We start from the raw sequence: 21,260 nt of genomic DNA on the forward strand, positions 1-21,260 counted from the left end.
AGCTGTATAACTGAGGCTACTTGCAAGTGTTACAGAACTAAACCAAACTAAAATGTAAATATTTAAACACTTACTCTCATAGTGAGTCGGGACAACATAAGGCTCCTGATAGCTCACAAATGGTTTTATCCTCCCTGCTCATCCTACGAGCACCCTTGCAGCAGCTAGCAACTGGTCTAGCTCAGTATTTTTCAAACTGGCAGGCTGCAGCATTGTGGCTCACAGCACCAGGTTCAATCCTCACCTCAGATGTTATCTCGAGTGGAGTTTGCACATTCTCTCTGTGACTGCATGAGTTTCCTCCAGGTGTTACAGTGTCCTCCTGTATCTCAAAGGCATAGGGGTTGGTAAGTTATTGACCATTATAAACTGCCCCTAGTGTGTAAATGAGTGGTAGAACATGGGCAGAGTTGATGAGAGAGTGGGAAGAATAAAAAGGGGCTGAATGTTGGATTAGTGTCAGTGGTAATCGGTAGTCAATAGACTCGATTGGCTAAAGGGCCCTTTTTCAGATTGTAAACCACTATGACTCTGGATGCCTTGACACTTTCAAGCAATTGCCCAATGAAAACGGATGAACCTTAGGCCTCAGGCTTCTGGTACAGGCTCCAAGTGGACAGTGTATTTCAGGGCCAAAAGTGGTCCAAGGTTCCTGATGAAACTGAACACTACAAACAGATCACATACTGAAGATGGAAAGATTGGAAAATATTTAACTACTATGTCATATCTTTAAAATTTTCCAAGGCAATTTACTGAAAGAAGAAAAATGGTAGGCTGACTCTTCCTACCATGGGAGGAAGCAGCATTGAGCATAATTGTAAATTCAGCAGTTCCAGTCAAAGCTAAGAGCTTGCCTAGTGCATCCAGAAATCCAGGTTATTGGCAACTAATCTATGAATGCATCTATAAGGGAACAAAGTTGTCAATTGCAAATTGGAAATCAAGAAAAACTGGAGATGCTGAATATATGAAATAAAAGCAGAAAAAACTGGCGATACTCAGCAGATCAGGCAGTATCTGTGGGAAGAGAAGCAGTTAACATTTCAGGTCAATGACACTTCATTGGGAGTTTATACTCACTTTTGCATTCTTAATTGACCATTGACCTGACATGTAAACCCAGTTTTTCTCTCTCCATAGATCAAAGTTCAAAGTAAAATTTATTATCAGAGTACATACATGTCACCACATACAACCCTGAGATTCTTTATCTGCCTGCAAACAGCAAATCTATAGAACAGTAACTGTAAAAAGGATCAATGGTCATCAAACTGTGCAAGTGCAGTTATAAATAAATACCAATAAATAACGAGCATGAAATAATAAAATGAAAGAGTCCTTAAATGAGTATAACTATCCCCTTTTAGTCAAAAGCGTGATGGTTGAGGGGTAGTAACTGTTCTTGAACCTGGTGGTGCAAGTCCAGAATCTCCTGTACCTTCTCCCTGATGGCAGCAGTGAGAAAAGAGCATGGCCTGGGTGGTGAGGATCTTTAATAATGATTGTTGCCTTCGTACAGCAATGTTTCAGGCAGATGTACCCAGTGGTTGGGAGGGTTTTACCTATGGTGTATTGGGCCGGATCCACTGCCTTCTGTATGATTTCCCGACTGCTTGAATATTCCCAGCATCTTCTGCTTTTATTGCAGCTATTGTCAGATGGTTTATGAAAACAACTTGGTAGTTCACTTGCAGCTATAATAGTCAGATATTCCAATCATACTCCAGGTATTTCTCATCCACTCCCTCCTAAATAAATTACAGCTAAAATTACATCACTATGCTTTCTCAATTAGGTTCATTGTATCTGCTCACTTGGATTTCCAGCATCTGCAGATTTTCTCTTGTTTGTCATTGTACCTGCTGAGGTGAATTCAGCAGTAAAACATTAATTACAAAGGATGGTTCATCATTGAAAATAGAGTGTTAAACCCTGATTTTTTTTCATCTAAATTCTTATATTCTCTGTCAATCCCAAGCTGGGTCATTTCAGGAATTGCATTATAGCTATCAAATGAAAATGTGATTACAAATATAATTGCCACAGGTTTCATGTTTCTACTGCATCTTTGTGCACCAGCTACAAAATAGTAGGTCACGAGATTACTCTATTCAACAGCAAAACAAAGATGCTGATAGTTCTGAGAGGGAGGAATCGATGAAATAATGAAACTTTCAGAGCTGTGTGATAGCAGGTAGGTGAACAACATTATAACCATTAGCAAAATACAGCAGCTTCAGAAAATCTGGAGTGGAAACAGAAACTGCAAGGTCTACACAGCAGGACAGTGGATGTGGGGACGGAGTTGACATTTCAGGTCAACAACCTTTCATCAGAATTGGCAGAAATCAGTAACAGGAAAGGATTTAAGTTGCAAAATAAAGGTGGTAAGGGTGCTGACTGAAAGGGGATTGCAAAGACCACTGCATCTGAGAGCAGTGAAATCTGAAATTAACTGAAGAAAAGGAGATAAAAGTTGAAAGCTGGGAATGGGAGCCTTACAAACAGAGGCACCAACAGATGGTAAAGTTTAACAAACTTAAACTTTAAACATGGACTCGTAACTGTTCATTTTTGAAATGACCCACATTGTTCCAATAGTCACAGACTCTGACTGAAGCTCCAGCAGCTGTGTCTAAGTAGTTGTTGTCAGAGAGGTTGCTATGGCAACGTGGACAAATTAGCACATTTGTTAATTACTACCACCATTCTCTGTCCCAAGACTAAAGGTGAATTTATATTTATTTTTCAAAAATATGTTTTATTCATATAAATATATTGGCATGAAATACCAAATAGTATATGCTTTCCTTTATATTGAAGGTAGTCTATACATTTACCATGTACTTGAGGAGCTGTTTACAGCCTAACAGTGTCTGGTGATGGTAGGATTCTAGATTGCTGCCCTTGCATTGGTGGCACCAACTCCTGTGCATCCCTCAGTATGTAAATTCTTCCTGTAGCATGGAATTAGTCACCCGGCAACTTTCACTTAGAAGTACCTTATTGTACTAAAAGACCAAAATGTTTTGAGCAGACTAAAATCCAGCTTTCTCCGACGTGTTGATCTTTCACCCACCACTGGTGTCTGTCTAAGTTTGCATCCTTGGGAACAGCCTTTAGATGAGAAAGTCCTCTCTTACTCCATGTCCCGTGATCCTCCAATAACCCTTTTGCCAATCACCTGTCCAGCTCTTGGATCCATCCCTCTCCCTCCTGTCTTCTCCTATCATTTTGGATCTCCCCCCCCTCCCGCTTTCAAATCTCTTACTAACTCTTCCTTCAGTTAGTCCTGACGAAGGGTCTCGGCCCGAAACATCGACTGTACCTCTTCCTAGAGATGCTGCCTGGCCTGCTGCATTCACCAGCAAGTTTGATGTGTGTTGCTCCTCTCTTACTTAACTGCTTTGGACCTTGACAAGGACTCTTACACTCCTTTCGAGTTCAAGTTCAAGATTAATTGTCATTCAACCATACATGAATACATCAAAGTGAAACAGCCTTTCTCCGGGGCCAAGGTGCAAAACACAGTACCAACAGCCCACAGCACATAGCACATATTGTTACGACAGCAAAAAAACAAAGAGTTACAAAAAAAATATAGCCCAAGTCCCTGAGCAGCATGGGCTGTAGATTGAAGGTGCATGGGATGTTGCCCTGGCCCTGTTTGTCTTCCACCATGCGAACACTGGAGGGAAGCAGAAGCCTCTGGTCTCTCCCACACCACTCTTCATCTCCAACAAGAGACCCTACGGCATGAGGGCCTGGTCCATGCAACAACCAGGACTACACGGCTTCCCTGACATCAGTCCTCCCAATAGAACAATGTCCAAGACAATCAATTGCACCATGCACCGCCTCTGAACAACAACAGCACGCAGCAAGGCCAGGCGACAACATAGCCTGCATCTCCATGGCTATCGAGCAACTCACTAATGGGGTAAACCTCCAGTATTTGATGTTCTTAATTTCCAGCTGCGTCTTGCGATCCTAAAAAAGGTGCAAAGAACGAACAATTACCTTGCTTGAACCGGGAAAGGCCAGTGCAACTGAGTGCACCGTCATCATACCGGAAAATTCCAGAGCTCCTTTGCAAACGAACCATCCACAGAGAGTTGGGTGACTGTTCCAGCCGCATCACAGCTGTACTTAGGGCAATGTGCATTGGGTATGAGACTCCAACTGGACAGGAATGGTCTGATGGGGAGAACATCACTCACTGTCAGCCAAGCAAGGCCTGGTGCTTGGTAATGAGGCAATCTGCTCACAGGATTGATCCATCATAAGACCATAAAATCATAAGATATAGGAGAAGAATTTGGCCATTTAGCCCATCAAGTCTGCTTTGCCATTTCATCATGGCTGATTCAATTTTCCTCTTAACCCCAAACTCCCTTCTCCCCATATCACTTAGTGCCCTAACCAATCAAGAATTTATCAACCTCTGCCATAAATATAAATAAAGACTTGGCCTCCACAGCTGCCTGTGGCAAAGAACTCCACAAATTCAACACCCTCTGACTAAAGAAATTCCTCCTTATCTCCATTCTAAAAGGACACCCCTCTATTCTGGGACTGTGTGCTCTGGTCTTAGACTTTCCCACCATAGGAAACATCCTCTCCACATCCACTCTATCAAGGTTTTCACCATCCAATATGTTTCAATGAGGTCACCCCTCATTCTTCTGAATTCCAGTGAATACAGGCCCAGAGCCATCAGACACTCTTCGTATGACAAGTCATTCAATCCTGGAATCATTTTCATGAACCTCCTTTGAACCCTCTCCAGTTTCAGCACATCCTTCCTAAGATAAGGGGCCCAAACCTGCTCACAGTACTCCAGGTGAGGCCTCACCAGTGCTTTATAACATTTCACATTACATCCTTGCTTTTATATTCTGGCCCTCTTGAAATGAATGATAACATTGCATTTGCCTTCCTCACCACAGACTCAACCTGCAAATTAACCTTTAAAAATCCTGCACAAGGATACCCAAGTCCCTTTGTGTCTCAATTTTTTGTATTTTCTCTTCATTAAGAAAATAGTCAACCCTTTAATTTCTTCTACCAAAATGCATGACCATACATTTCCGGGCACTGTACTCCATATGCCACTTCTTTGCCCATTCTCCTAATCTGTCTAAGATCTTCTGTAGCCTCTCTAACTTCCTCAAAACTACCTGCCCCTCCAACTGTCTTTGTATCAGCTGCAAACTTTGCAACAAATCCATCAATTCCATCATCCAAATCATTGACATATAACCTAAAAAGAATCAATCCTAACACACACCCATGTGGAACACCACCAGTCACTAGTAGACAGTCAGAAAGGCTCCCTTTATTCCCACTCATTGCCTCCTGCCAATCAGCCACCACTTTATCCATGCTAGAATCTTTCCTGTAATACCATCAGCTCGTCGCTTGTTAAGCAGCCTCATGTGTGGTACCTTGTCAAAGGCCTTCTGGAATCCAAGTACACATCAACCAATTCTCCTTTGTCTATCCTGCCATTACTTCTTCAAAGAATTCCAGCAGATTTGTCAGGCAAGATTTTCCTTTGAGGAAGCCATGCTGGCTACTGCCTATTTTGTCATGTGCCTTCAAGTACCCTGAGACCTCATCCTTGATAATCAACTCCAACAGCTACACAAACACTGAGGTCAGACTAACTGGCCTGTAGTTTCCATTCTTCTGATTTTCTCTATTCTTGAAGAGTGGATTGACATTTGAAATTTTCCAGTCTTCCAGAACCATTCTAGAATCTAGTGATCCTTGAAAGATCATTACTGATACCTACACAATCTCTTCAGCCACCTTGGGGAATACACCATCAGGTCCAGGTGATTTACCTACCTTCACACCTTTCGGTTTTCCAAGAACCTTCTCTCTAGTAATGGTAACTTCACCATACTGCTAGTGCCTTCCACATTGAAGACTGATGCAAAATACTTATCCAGTTTGTCCACCATTTCTTTGTCCTCCATTGCTATTTCTCCAGCATCGTTTTCCAACAGTCTTGTATCCACTCTCACCTCTCTTTTACACTTAATGTATCTGAAGAAATTTTTGGTATCCACTTTAATATTATTGGCTAGCTTACCTTCGTATTCCAACTTTACCTTCTTAACGACACTTTTAGTTGCCTACTGTTGGTTTTTAATAGCTTCCCAATCCTCGAATTTCCGGTAATGTATGGATCTATTTCTTTTAGAGCCATGATCACCACCCTCCCCCACCCCGCAGCATTATTAGTCTGTTGACTGAGCACATGCTGTTGTCTATGCATGCGCTTTGTTTTCTCTCTCTCTCTCTCTCTCTCTGCAAGGTGAATACACCAGTTAAAGCCATCTCTTGAGTGTGTGCTTCTATTTTGTTCTGAATACCAACCTGAAGGTCAGAAAATATCATGAACTGCACTGACAGTTGCAGAACAAAACAGCGAGAGTTAAACAGCATGAGAAAGCTGTCACGGACACTAACAAAGTCGTGAGTACAGCACAGTACACAGTGAAAGACGCACTGAATTAAAAGTAAAAATAACGTGACAAAGGTTTTGGTCAGGAAAGTTGACAAATTTGATGGTGCTAATGAAGGCTGGGAGTCGTATATCAAAAGGGTGGAACTGTATTGTAACATGAAAAATGTGGAGGAGCAAAAGAAAGCCCCTACGTTTCTTAGCTTAATGGGTACAAGAATGTACAATCTCTTATGCAACTTAGTAACTCCTGCAAAGCAAGCAAGCTAAATGTTTGATAAAGTTGTGACAATTTTACAAAATCATTTGAGTCCTAAACCACTGATAATAGCTGGGAGGTTTAGATTTTACAAAAGGAACCAGTCAAAGGATGAAAACATTGCAAAACTGCGTAAATTTTCCAGTACTGTGTAATTAGAGATGGACTTTCTGATGCATTAAGGTACAGGCTTGCATGTGGCATGCATAATCAAAGCACTCAAATGAGACCTAACTTTAGAATGGGCATTGGTCATTGCAATATCATTAGAAACTGTGGCAAAGGAAGCAGCAGAACTACAGAAAAAGGGTTTAGAAAGTGAAATGCACAATATGTCCCTGAATGGAGCAAAAACCCAAAAATGCTATCGATGTGGCAAATCCTCCTATGATGCAAATGTCTGTCGGTTCAAAGAAAAAGTTTGCAGAAAGTGTCACAGACAAGGTCACATAGAGAGAGTGTTCAAGGCAGATAAAAAACACTACAAAGAGAAAAACCACACCAAGTGAGGAGTTTCACACACAAAACTAAGCAAATGCATAAAGTGAGCGAATGTGAAACAGACAATATGGAGTCTGACGAAGGTGAACTGTCATGCCTAGATGTGTCTGGTGTAAAACTGAGAATGGAACTGAACACCAGCTCAGCTTTCACTATAATTTCAGAGGCTGACTACAACACACTGTTTTTTAAGATACCGTTAGAGAAGACCTCAGTGATGTTAAAGACCTACACAGGTGAAAAAGTGTCTCACAAAGGCAAATTGAAGGTAAATGTGGCATATGGAGGCCAAACACAGTGGATAGAGCTTTAAGCATTGAAATGTGGAGGGCCAGCACTTTTTGGATGGGAATGGTTGAGAAAAATCCAACTAGACTGGCACTCACTCAAAGCTCTCAGTGTGACATCAAGAGGGCAACTGCATCCCAAATGGTAGCACTAACCAGAGGCTGTCACAGCTACTTATGCTAACCAGAAGGTGTTTGAGATGGGAATAGATAAACAGATCGAAGACTTAGCCAAAAGCTGTTTCAGATGCCAAAAAGTTCAAAATGCACCCCCACAGACACTGCTGCACCCTTGGAAGTGACCATCATCACCATGGCAAAGGGTACATACTCACCTGCTGGGCCATTCATGGACTCCATGTTCTCGATTGCTGTGGATGCTCATTCGAAGTGGCTGGAGGTTATACCAATGAAGTCGACCACCTCAGCAAAGACTGTCTCCACTCTGAGGACTATTTTCCCTAGAGACGGCTTACCAGAACAAATTTTCAGTGACAACGGACCACAATACAAATCAGAAGAATTCCAATTGTTTGTGAAGAAAAATGGCATCAGGCATTTCAAGTCAGCTCCTCACCACCCAGCACCAAATGGACTAGCTGAAAGGTTTATCTAAACCTTCAAAAAGTCCATTAAAGCAATGGATAAGGAGGACATTTCTCTACAGCACAAGCTGGACAACTCCTCCTTGTGTAGCGGAACTCTGTTCATGCAAAAACAAATCAAACACCCGCAATGTTGTTCATGAACAGGAATCTAAGATTTCACATAGACCTCCTGAAACCAGATCTACGAAGGGAAGTACAGAATAAACAGTCCAGCCAGTTGCCAAGTGAAGCAGCAAGGAGCTTCGAGATTGGACAGCAAGTCTTAGCATGTGATTACCAAGAAGTCATAGTCATAGTCATAGTCATACTTTATTAATCCCGGGGGAAATTGGTTTTCGTTACAGTCACTCCATAAATAATAAATAGTAATAGAACCATAAATAGTTAAATAGTAATATGTAAACTATGCCAGCAAATTATGAAATAAGTCCAGGACCAGCCTATTGGCTCAGGGTGTCTGACCCCCCCAAGGGAGGAGTTGTAAAGTTTGATGGCCGCAGGCAGGAATGACTTCCTATGACACTCTGTGTTGCATCTCGGTGGAATGAGTCTTTGGCTGAATGTACTCCTGTGCCCACCCAGTACATTATGTAGTGGATGGGAGACATTGACCAAGATGGCATACAACTTAGACGCATCCTCTTTTCAGACCCCACCGTCAGAGAGTCCAGTTCCATCCTCACTATATCACTGGCCTTACGAATCAGTTTGTTGATTCTGTTGGTGTCTGCCACCCTCAGCCTGCTACCCCAGCACACAACAGCAAACATGATAGCACTGGCCACCACAGACTCGTCCGGCAGATGTTAAAGGACCTCAGTCTCCTCAGAAAATAGAGACGGCTCTGACTCTTCTTGTAGACAGCCTCAGTGTTCTTTGACCAGTCCAGTTTATTGTCAATTCGTATCCCCAGGTATTTGTAATCCTCCACCATGTCCACACTGACCCCCTGGATGGAAACAGGGGTCACCGGTACCTTAGCTCTCCTCAGGTCTACCATGTGAAAAAAGACTCTTTTCACATTAAGCTGCAGATAATTCTGCTCACACCATGTGACAAAGTTTCCTACCGTAGCCCTGTACTCAGCCTCATCTCCCTTGCTGATGCATCCAACTATGGCAGAGTCATCAGAAAACTTCTGAAGATGACAAGACTCTGTGCAGTAGTTGAAGTCCGAGGTGTAAATGGTGAAGAGAAAGTGAGACAAGACAGTGGACACCCGGTAGGTTACCTACAAGAACTGGACCACTGATGGACACAGTGGATGTTGGAGATCAGACATGGAGAAATCATATGGATCAAATATTGGATGCGCAACCAAAGCACACTCCTTAGTTGATTGCATCCAACAGGATGGGCACATTACAGTCACCAGACTTACCTCTCAGTGATGCTGTCACTGACAGCAACGTGACACTGGAAACCTAGAACGTTGTCCTGGACAAGACACCTACCAAAGCTGATGTCACACCACAGGTCCAGACGTGTGAGGAGAATGTTATCATTGACAAGACACCTACCAAAGCTGATGTCACACCACAGGTCCAGAGGTGCCAACCAAAGGACTGAACCTTTAAAACTGTGAAGTTGTTATGGACTGTTATTGTGAAAGTGTGGCGACCCACCTTCTACGCAGGCGAACCGGCTCACAAAATGGTGGGCGTGTCGGCAGAGAGGCCAGCCCCAAAATGGCGCTGCGCCTTCTTCTTCACCAGCAAGGGGAGAAAACCCGCGCGCAGGAAGGGACTTCTGTAATGCACCTCTGACGTCATTTCCGCCCGGAGAGGGCAGGAACGGAACTGCGTAAAAACCAGCGCCACAAAGTTTGAATAAACTAGTCTTGAGTGCAACTTACAGACTGCATGTCGTTATTTCTAGCTCTGTGTGTAGCACATCCCTACAAAAGCATGCTTATTTGGAATATGGGTTTATGAAAGTGGAATTGAGTGTTTTGTACATATACAGTTTTATGACGCATTAATGTAAAGGGGGAGGAAGTATAATGTATGGAGCTATTTCTTTTAGAGCAGGAACCCTCCCCCTTAGCGTTATGTATTGATCTGTTGTCTGTGCATGCACTGTTGTCTACATATGCACATTGTTCCCTCTCTCTCTCCCTCCCTCCCTCGCTCTCTCTCACTGCAACGTGAATGCCCCTGTTAAAGCACTGGAGAAAAGGAGATGAGCCACCCTGACATTTTTGACAAAACTTGTCTCTCAAACAACACCATAAAAATGAGGCCCTGTGTAACAAAAGTGTAGTTCAGAGGGACATTATTAGATTTGAAGGTCTGTGGGATGGTGTTCGGCTGTGAAAGGTGCAACACAAACACACATTATTTCCTTTACATCTTGGAGCTTATGAATGGTAATGAAATAATTGGTCTGGCAGCTCCTAATATTTCATGGAAGTCTACAACTTTGATACCCTTCACAACACACAAAATGCTGGAGGAACTCAGCAGATTAGGCAGCAACTATGGAAATGAATAAACCGTTGACGTTTTGGGCCAAGAACCTTCTTCAGGACTGAGATCCTTTATCAGGATTTGCATCTTTCGCTTGAAGAACAACAAATAAGCACAAGTTATCTGAAAAAATCAAAGTTTAATTAAATTATGCATTAACCCAAAATTAAACCGAAAATTACAGTGGTCCTCGCACATATTGTCAATGAATCAAAAATACTACAGATTCTGTAAAACCTCAGCTTCAAACTGTGAAATGTAAAACGATTCAGATGGAGAACAAAATGCAGTGGGAACAGAAATGATAAAATATTCATTAATACAGTAGCAACATGAACAGCAGCTTGTGTTAATGGAGCACTTCTGATGCAGTAAAATGTCCCAAAGTATTTTGCAAGTGCCTAGTGAAGCAAAATTTGGCACAGCTGCATAAGGGTAAATCACCAGAAGTCAGGTCAGAGGATTATAAATTTTGGGATTACCTTATAGAGAGGATGAGAGATGATTGAAGTATTAAGGAGGGAACACAGGGCCTTGATAGTAAAGGGGATGACCATCAAGTTAGGAGCAACTAAAATTTGGGATGTGCCAAAGATCATAATTTAAGAAGTGTAGATGCCATAGAGGGTTGAAGAATTGAGTAATTTTCAGATAATGAGAAGGAAAAGGCCATGAAAATTCTCTTCAGTTTTCAATGTTCAGGTTTGCTTATCTGTGAGCTGATGCAGTCCGGTAAGCACGAGCAAATGGAAGAAAGAGAAGGTGCGGTTGGGGTATAGGCGACTGAACTTTGGCCAAGAACACATTTGCATAGAATGAAAAGAGGGAGTGATCTGGAATTGTTAAGCCCAGGCATAGCCATGCCAGCATGACAGATAACCTGAGGTAAGAATGGTGTAAGGAAAAATCACAAGAATGAGAGGAGGGTTTCCTACTAATACCAGCAATACATGCTCCGAAGTTTCTCAGGTTAAATATCTCAACAAGATTCTGAAGTGACCAATTCAATACATGCAATATGGTTGCAGGGGGAGGGTTGACTAAAGAAAACATTTTGTGAAAGGAATTGAAGAGAATGGTATTGATCATCCACTTTTACTTGTCGGACATTCCTTGCTGTTTAGTATCTGACAAAAAAAATCTAACAACTTGAAGGCAGTGGAGCACCTCGGAGAAGGGGCAGTGCAGTAATATGGGTAAGATGTCATTTACATGAGATGATTATGCTAAAAAACATCCTATAAATAAAATTAAAGGAAGTCTGGTATAAAGACAATACAATATTATAAACACAAGAAAATCTGCAGCTGCTGGAAATCCAAAACAACACACACAGAATGCTGGAGGAACTCAGCAGGTCAGGCAGAATCATTGCAAATGAATAAACAGACAACGTTTCATGCTGAGATCCTTCATCAGGACTCAATACAACATTATATCTTGTAGATTACTTATTTCTGCTGTGGCTATTATATTAGTAACATAATTTTTTTATACACATGCTATTTAATAATTCCTTGTATGTCCAGTACAAAGTTCCCCTGCTACATAGTGTTGCAGTGAACAAGCACATAGTGGAAAGAGCACAAAGGACACAATAGAATATATAGTATCTATATCAATGCCTGCAGAGTAATTAATAAGTTTAGCGGCCTGTAGGCACAATTACCACACAGGATGCGATGTGGATGCATTAACAAAGATGCACTTAAACAAGACCCAGCATGTTTCTCAATTATTCTAGTTACGAAGCTCTTGAGAAAGGTGGAGAAAGAAATGAAGTAAGGGGGTGGTACTATTGATTAATGATTTTGATTTTATTCTAAATATACAGTACAGTCTAGGATATAACTAATGCTTCTATGATTTTGTATAGGATAAGCATGACTGTGGCTATATTTCATTAGGAGTTTGAGGAGATTTGGTATGCCACCAAAGATACTTGCAAACTTCTACAAATGTACCGTGGACAGCATTCTAACTGGCAACATCATCGTCTGGTATGGAGGGGCTCCTGCACAAGATCAAAATAAGTTGCAGAGAGTTATAAATTTAGTCCGCTCCGTCATGGGCACAAGCCTCCATAGTATTCAGGATATCTTCAAGGAGCATCCATCATTAAGGACCCCCAACACTTAGGTCATGTCTTCTTCTCTTTGCTATCATCAGGAAGGAGGTGCATGAGCCTGAAGGCACACACTCAAAGATGCAGTAACAGCTTCTGTAGAAAAACTTGCCAAGAACAATCATAGTCATGGAAAGACTATGATCACCCATGACCTACAACACGGTATATAACGAATGAACGATAACAGGAACAATTTCAGTCAACAAGTTCCAACAAGGAAGGGCGAAGTGTTGGATATAGTTCAAGAATATGCAATAGGGAAACTGTTACAGGAATGGATTATCAAACCATCAGTTACCACAATAAAATTCAGTTTAGAGCAATTATGGAAAGATACCAGAAGATATCTACAACAAGGAAGGCGGAGCTTAGGAAGGTTAATGGCACCTAACAGCAACTCCTTTGTTTACATCTTCAGAAACAGCTCCATTTCCAGCTTTAATATCTCTATTTTTCCCTTTCAGGGTTCTTTTGAAGACCCTGACCTGGAGTTACAAGTTGACTACGATTCCTTGCAGGAACGCAACCTGCTCTCGGGGTTTCACAACCAACCGTTGCTGTTTGGCACGCCAAAGGCTCGGCCTAAGAGTCTGGCTCGGATTCGGAAGCATGGGATCTCCGGGCTCTGGAAATGGGCAGATCGAGGGTCGGTGCCATGACAGGAGACCCGTGTGTTGTTGGGGGAGTCGGAATATGGGCAGTTGTGTGCCCAGTTTTTTGGGTACAGAGCTCGAAAAAAGCGACGTGGTGGACTTTTAACATCGTAAACCAGCAAGTTGTCTGTTATGTCGCCCCACTCGCTGGGAAAATGGAGACACCTCTTTCTCCCTTATTAGGGAGAGAGAGAACCTGTGGTATGTTGACTGCTGGGTAAAATGCGAAGTCTTTGGGGTAAATGCAAGTCTGAGTCTTTGCTATTGCTTTGCTCAAGTTTGAGTGCTCGGTGACGGTGCCAATGCTTTTTTTTGCTGGTGGGGGGAGCGGGGAATGGTTGCTCGCTGCCGCTTACACGCGGGAGGGAGGGAAGCTGGGAGGGACTTTGGGGTTCTAACATTTAACTGGCGTTCATTGTTTGAGGCACTCCTCTGTTTTCGTGGGTGGTTGTGAAGGAAAAGCATTTCAGAATGTATATTGTATACATTTCTCTGACATTAAATTGCACCTTTGAATCTTTGAATAAAAATGCTTCAATGGAAAATAGATAATTCTATAATTTAAGATGGAATTCAGCACTATTAGATTAGAAAAGATAATTGCAGAGTATGGCAGGTAATGATGCAATGGTAGACATTCGGGCAAAAGATGAGTAGAAAACAGGCATTTTTTTTAAAGTGTGTAACATCCATAGTTACTGGGCCATGAATGAAAAATGGAAATAAAATCCAAAACAAACTAGGAAAAAACATATTTATACAAGTGTCCAGAATGACTTCCAATTAATAACTGGGTCATTTATGGGAAGTACAGTGGAGAGCTGAAAAACGTAATATTGGGATTTAGATGATGTTTATAAGAAAGGATTAGCAGACAACTTAATTGAACATTAAAGCATTTCATAAGTATGTGGTTAGTTAGGTAACAAAAAGTGGGCTTGCTGGGGGCTCTCCACGAACTCTTGAATCATATGCCAGAGGCTAAATATGGCCAAATGCATGCACTGCATCAGCTACTGAAGTGCCTCTGATATTCCATTACATGTGAGGTCTAAGACATTGTGCACGGTAAAAGATTCCCTGTCTTCAGAATTCATTGCCATTGTGGAGACTACGGAGGAAGCGATTCAGAGAAGGGGGAGTGTTTCACAGGATCAGGAGAAAGGTTCACAGAAGGTAGCAGTGAAGATAAGAAACAGAACTGTAAGAATAATTGGGAATTCACCAAAAACATCAACAGCAAGTTGGAACAGGTTTTGAGGTTACAACTGACAATCAACAACCAGAAAAGTCAAGAGCAGAAGGAAAGTGCACACCTCAGACTTCCAAGCAAAGTACTGCAGAGATGCTCAACAAATGCTGAAGTATCTTCCAGTCCTTTAGTTAAGAACTAATTTGTTGTTTGAAGGCTACAACACACCTGTGAGCTACAAGTCCACCTCAGGGTGTTCTACAAGTGTTATCAGAAGCACCTTGTATGTTGCCACCCACATAGATGGAACAACATATGTTACAGCCACATAGGGGCAAGATTAGGTCCATTGAGTCTGTCCGTCATTCCATCATGGCTGATTTATTAACCCTCTCAACCCCATTCTCTTTCCTTCTCCACATAACATTTGATGCTCTGACTGATCAAGGACGTTTCTCCTCCAGCTTAAATACACTCAATGCTTTGGCCTCCCCAGCCATCTGTGGCAAAAATATTCCACAGGTTCACCACACTCTGGTTAAAGAAATTCCTCCTCACCTCCATTCTAAAAGGATATTCTTCTATTCTGAGGCTGCACCCCCCTTAAGGAAACTATGCTGACCTTGGCCTACTTTATCATGTAATTTTCCAGCAGTCCAAGTACCCTGAAACCACATCCTCAATAATGGATTCGAACATCTGAACCACTGAAATCAGGTGAATGGCCTATAATTTCATTTCTCCTACCTCTCTGCCTTCTGAAAGACTGGCGTGACATTTGCAATTTTCCCAATCCTCTGGAACCATTCCAGAATCTATTGATTCTTGAAAGATCATTACTAATGCCTCCACAATCTCTTCAGCTATCCCTTTCAGAACCTGGGGCGTATTCTATCTGACCCAGGTGACTTACCTACCTTTAGACATTTCCACTTCCCAAGAACCTGCTTCTTAGAAATCAGAAATCAGAAATCAGAATCAGAATCAGGTTTATTTTCACTGGCATGTGTCATGAAACTTGGTAACTTAGCAGCAGCAGTTCCATGCAATACATAATATAGAATAATAATAATAATAATAATAATTAAGTAAATCAACTACAGTATATATATATTGAATAGATTAAAAATTGTGCAAAAAACAGAATATATATTAAAAAAGTGAGGTAGTGTTCACAGGTTAAAAGTCCATTTAGGAATCGGACGGCAGAGGGGAAGAAGCTGTTTCTGAATCGCTGAGTGTGTGCCTTCAGGCTTCTGTACCCCCTACCTGATTGTAGCAGTGAGAAAAGGACATGCCCTGAGTGCTGGGGGTCCTTAATGATGGACACTGCCTTTCTGAGACACCACTCCCTAAAGACGTCCTGGGCACTTTGTAGGCTAGTATCCAAGATGGAGCCGACTAGACTTACAACTTACTGCAGCTTCTTTCAGTCCTGTGCAGAAGCACCCCACCCTCCCCCCATACCAGACCGTGATGCAGCTTGTCAGAATGCTCTCCACGGTATATCTATAGAAATTTAGCAACTACACTCACTTCTGCCCACTGACATCCTCAAATTTCTACCATACTGCTGGTGTCTTCCACTGTGAAGACTGACACAAAATACTTATTAAATTCATCTGTCATTTCTTTGTCTCCCATTACGACCTCTCCAGCGTAATATCCGGCATAGTATACACTCTCTCCTCTCTTCTACTCTTTATATATCTGGAAAAAAACCCTTTTGGCATCCTCTTTGATATTATTAGCTAGCTTACCTTCATATTTCATCTTTACTCTCCATTTTTTTTTAGTTTCCTTCTAGTGGTATTTAAAAGTTTTCCAATCCCCTAATTCCCACTAATTTTTGTTCTGTTATACGCTCTCTCTTTTACTTTTATGTTGTCTTTGACTTCCCTTGTCAGCAACAATTAGCTCCCCCTCCCTTTTAAATATTTCTTCATCTTTGGGGTGGACAGCCACCCAACCCTTCCCACTCTGCCTACCTGCCCGTCCTATTGATACAATATATACGCTTGGATGTTCAGCTCCCAGCTATGATCTTCGTCCAGCCACTACTCAGTAATGCCCACAAAGTCATACCTGCTAATCTCTAACTGCAGTACAAGATCATCTACATTATTCCATATGGTGCATGCAACCAAATATAACACCTTCGGTCCTGCATTCATCACCCATTTTGATTTCCCCTCCATGTTACCATCATATTCTGAACATGAATGAAATTTACCATCCATAAAAAATATTCTTGATGGAAATTACCTATTTTGGAGCATCAGCTTTAAATTGGAAAATTATAGCAAACAGGATTTTCTTCTATTGACTGTAGTGCATTGTCAATATTGGTCGTCAGGCAATTGAATTCCATGCACCCAGCATCCGAAGGAATATTTCCCCAAACTTAGAATCACTGTTTCATTCCATGAATATAATGAGAATAATGTATCAGATGATGACTTGCACTGTGATTGTGTCATTCACTGTTCTCAAAATGTTTTTCAAAGTACATGTGAAATTTAGACAATCCAATGCTAAAGAAAATGAGTTAAATAATAAAAATGTAGAAATAAAGTAAAATAAATAAACACAATCTGGATGCAATGTGTATCACCAATTATGGATTTGAATCAAATACTGAATGAATAACGTGAGTGGAATGAGTTAATAATTTACAATCCGTCCTGCTCCGATATTTTTCTGACTGCTAGTGAATAATTAAAGGATTTCCTGCTGGAATGAATTGTTCTGTTAATAGTTCTTTTTATTATTTACTAGGAGTTACACCCTAATTATTCTGTGACTGGTAAAATGGTGTGTTCCATCACTTAGGAGCATACGTTACATCATTTTCTGACTGAGGAAGAAAGAGTATTCCATAAACAGGTTAAAATATAATTACAGACCTCTGTGCATTCTCATCCATCGGTAGCTTCTTAAAATTATGTGCTATTCTTTCTCTTCCCAAATTCCCACAACTAAGAACCACAAGCCTTATGTATAACTTGTCAACACAGTAAAAAATAACAGACTTATAAAAAAAAACCTTAACTTACCTTAGAAATCAAATCATCCAAAAATGATTAAAACTGTGCTGGAAAGTACTGTCCTATACCTTCATTTTCCACTTCAAACATCATTACAAACGTTAGTTTAAACGTTTAGTTTAATGGCAGGTAATAGTGTCTACTGTGGATTTGCCACCCAGCTGACTAACTGGCATTATGGAAATAGTCAGCTGTGGTTACCTGATATGGAAACTGTTCAATGCAAATCACATACATTCATTCTTCAGTGTCCATGTTATGCTTAGGCAAAAAAAAAACAAAAATCTATTCCCTGAACTTTAGGAACTGGATAGAAACTATTTATACTCATTTTCTTTGGGTATGTTTATAACTAGGAGTGGTAATAATATCTCCCTGGGTTAGATATCAATCAAGTCTTGCAAACAAAAGAGCAACCTGCTTTTCCACAGAACCTACCAACACTCATCACTTCCCCTCACTCGTAAAATAAAACAACTGTACTTCTTTGGCTTTATGTCCTCAATTGTCTACAGATTCAGTCAGCAGGCTATTCAGCCCATCCTAGTTCTGCCAACACTTTGAAAATGCAACTGATGTACCACAACTCCACCATTCTGGCATCTTCAAGATGAACTTACAGTACTTCCTAGTCTATTTTGAAAGTTACTATTAAACCTATTTCCCCACCCTTTCAAGATATTTCTCTCAATTTTTAATGGGTTATTTTGGTTTTCTTTATTTTGTGGCTGCGTTTTGAGAGATGAAACTCAAGGTTGCCCTTAATGATGGATGTCACCTTCTTGCAGCACCACTTCTTGAAGATAGAAAGATCATAGAAAGATGTAAAAAATCCAGTTACTTTCTGATGTCAGTCAGAGGCAAGTGTACTAAGAACCATCCGGTAATACTGTGAATGTTTGCTGGGGTACAAGTGAACGCTGACATTTTACTTCATGGAATCACTATTCTAAGGAAAAGGGCACTAAGCAAGTTCAAGGCACTGTATCTGATCTTCAGAATGGGGTGATTCAGCTGTCAAAATCCAACAATTATTTCAATGGTTTCAGGACACCAGCTCATCCAATCTGTATCAAACCCAACCTGTTCTGATTAAAGTTCATTTTCCTGTAATGTTAACTCAATTCTTCACTCTCCATCAATACTCCATCCTCTCTTGGTTGTCAGTAGCACCACTGGCACCATACAGATTTTGAACATAGAAAGTAAAAGGAGTGGGCCACTTGGCCACTCAGCCTCTCAAACCTATTCCAACTTTCCATAAGACTATGCTTAATCAGTTTCCTACTGCATTCTCCCTTCCTGTAATTTTGAAAAATATGTTTGGCTTCTTGAAAATATGTTCGATGATAAGTAGTCATCAACCTGACACATTACCTTTCTCTCCCCGGCCTGCTGAGTACGTCCAGCATTTTCTTACTTCATTTCAGATAACCATCATTTCCAGTTTTCTTCTTCATTCATTTTCTCAAACGGAGAAGCAGCTTTGTTGAACACTTTCTACACCGTTTAACCCACAGTGGAGGTTTGTTAGTGCTATTGGGGAGGCTTTAAACTAGATTTGCAGGGGGATGGGAACCAAAGTGCCAGAGCTGACAGTGTGGCTGGGGTGAAAATAAATGATTTTAAAAGTTCAAGCAAATCCGCTAATAGAAAGGTTGTGAGTGGTGGTAAAAATCTTCTGAAGTGTATATATTTCAATGCTAGGAGTATTGCGGGGAAGGTGGATGGGTTGAGGGCGTGGATTGACATGTGGAGTTATGACGTTATAGCAATTAGTGAAACTTGGCTACAGGAGGGGCGGGACTGGCAGCTTAATATTCCAGGGTTCTGATGTTTCAGATGTGATCGAGGCAGAGGAATGAAAGGTGGGGGAGTAGCATTGCTTGTTAGGGAAAATATTACAGCAGTGCTCAGGCAGGACAGATTAGAGGGCTTGTCTACTGAGTCCTTATGGGTGGAGCTGAGAAACAGGAAAGGTATGGCCACATTACTGGGATTGTATTACAGACCACCCAATAGTCAACGAGAATTGGAAGAGCAAATCTGCAGAGAGATAGCAGGCAACAGCAGGAAACATAAAGTTGCAGTGGTAGGGGATTTTAATTTTCCATATATTGATTGGGACTCCCATACTGTTAGGGGTCTAGATGGTTTAGAGTTTGTAAAATGTGTTCAGGAAAGTTTTCTAAATCAATATATAGAGGGACCAACTAGAGGGGATGCAATATTGGATCTCCTGTTAGGAAACGAGTTAGGACAATTGACAGAAGTCTGTGTAGGGGAGCACTTTGGTTCCAGTGATCATAACACCATTAGTTTCAACTTGATCATGGACGAGGATAGATCTGGTCCTAGGGTTGAGGTTCTTAACTGGAAGAAGGCCAAATTTGAAGAAATGAGAAAGGATCTAAAAAGCATGGTTTGGGACAGGTTGTTCTCTGGCAAGGATGTGATTGGTAGGTGGGAAGCCTTCAAAGGAGAAATTTTGAGAGTGCAGAATTTGTATGTTCCTGTCAGGATTAAAGGCAAAGTGAATAGGAATAAGGAACCTTGGTTCTCAAGGGATATTGCAACTCTGATAAAGAAGAAGAGGGTGTTGTATGACATGTATAGGAAGCAGGGAGTAAATAAGGTGCTTGAGGAGTATAAGAAGTGCAAGAAAATACTTAAGAAAAAAGTCAGGAGTGCTAAAAGAAGACATGAGGTTGCCTTGGCAGTCAAAGTGAAGGATAATCCAAGGAGCTTTTACAGGTACATTAAGAGCAAAAGGATTGTAAGGGATAAAATTGGTCCTTTTGAAGATCAGAGTGGTTGGCTATGTGCGGAACCAAAGGAAATGGGGGAGATCTTAAATAGGTTTTTTGCATCTGTATTCACTAAGGAAACTGGCATGAAGTCTATGGAATTAAGGGAAACAAGTAGTGAGATCATGGAAACTGTACAGATCGAAAAGGAGGAGGTCCTTGCTGTCTTGAGGAAAATTAAAGTGGATAAATCCCTGGGACCTGACAGGGTGTTCCCTCGGACCTTGAAGGAGACTAGTGTTGAAATTGCAGGGGCCCTGGCAGAAATATTTAAAATGTTGCTGTCTACAGGTGAGGTGCCAGAGGATTGGAGAGTGGCTTGTGTTGTTCCATTGTTTAAAAAAGGATTGAAAAGTAATCCGGGAAATTATAGGCCAGTAAGTTTAACGTTGGTAGTAGGTAAGTTATTGGAGGGAGTACTAAGAGACAGAATCTACAAGCATTTGGATAGACAGGGACTTATTAGGGAGAGTCAACATGGTTTTGTGCGTGGTAGGTCATGTTTGACCAATCTATTGGAGTTTTTCAGGGAGGTTACCAGGAAAGAGAATGAAGGGAAGGCAGTGGATATTGTCTACATGGACTTCAGTAAGGCCTTTGACAAGGTCCCGCATGGGAGGTTAGCTAGGAAAATTCAGTCGCTAGGTATACATGGAGAGGTAGTAAATTGGATTAGACATTGGCTCAATGGAAGAAGCCAAAGAGTGGTAGTAGAGAATTGCTTCTCCAAGTGGAGGCCTGTGACTAGTGGTGTGCCACAGGGATCAGTGCTGGGTCCATTGTTATTTGTCATCTATATCAATGATCTGGATGATAATGTGGTAAATTGGAT

This window comes from Mobula hypostoma, chromosome 22 (genome assembly GCF_963921235.1).
Source record: "Mobula hypostoma chromosome 22, sMobHyp1.1, whole genome shotgun sequence".
Classification (NCBI taxonomy): Eukaryota; Metazoa; Chordata; class Chondrichthyes; order Myliobatiformes; family Myliobatidae; genus Mobula; species Mobula hypostoma.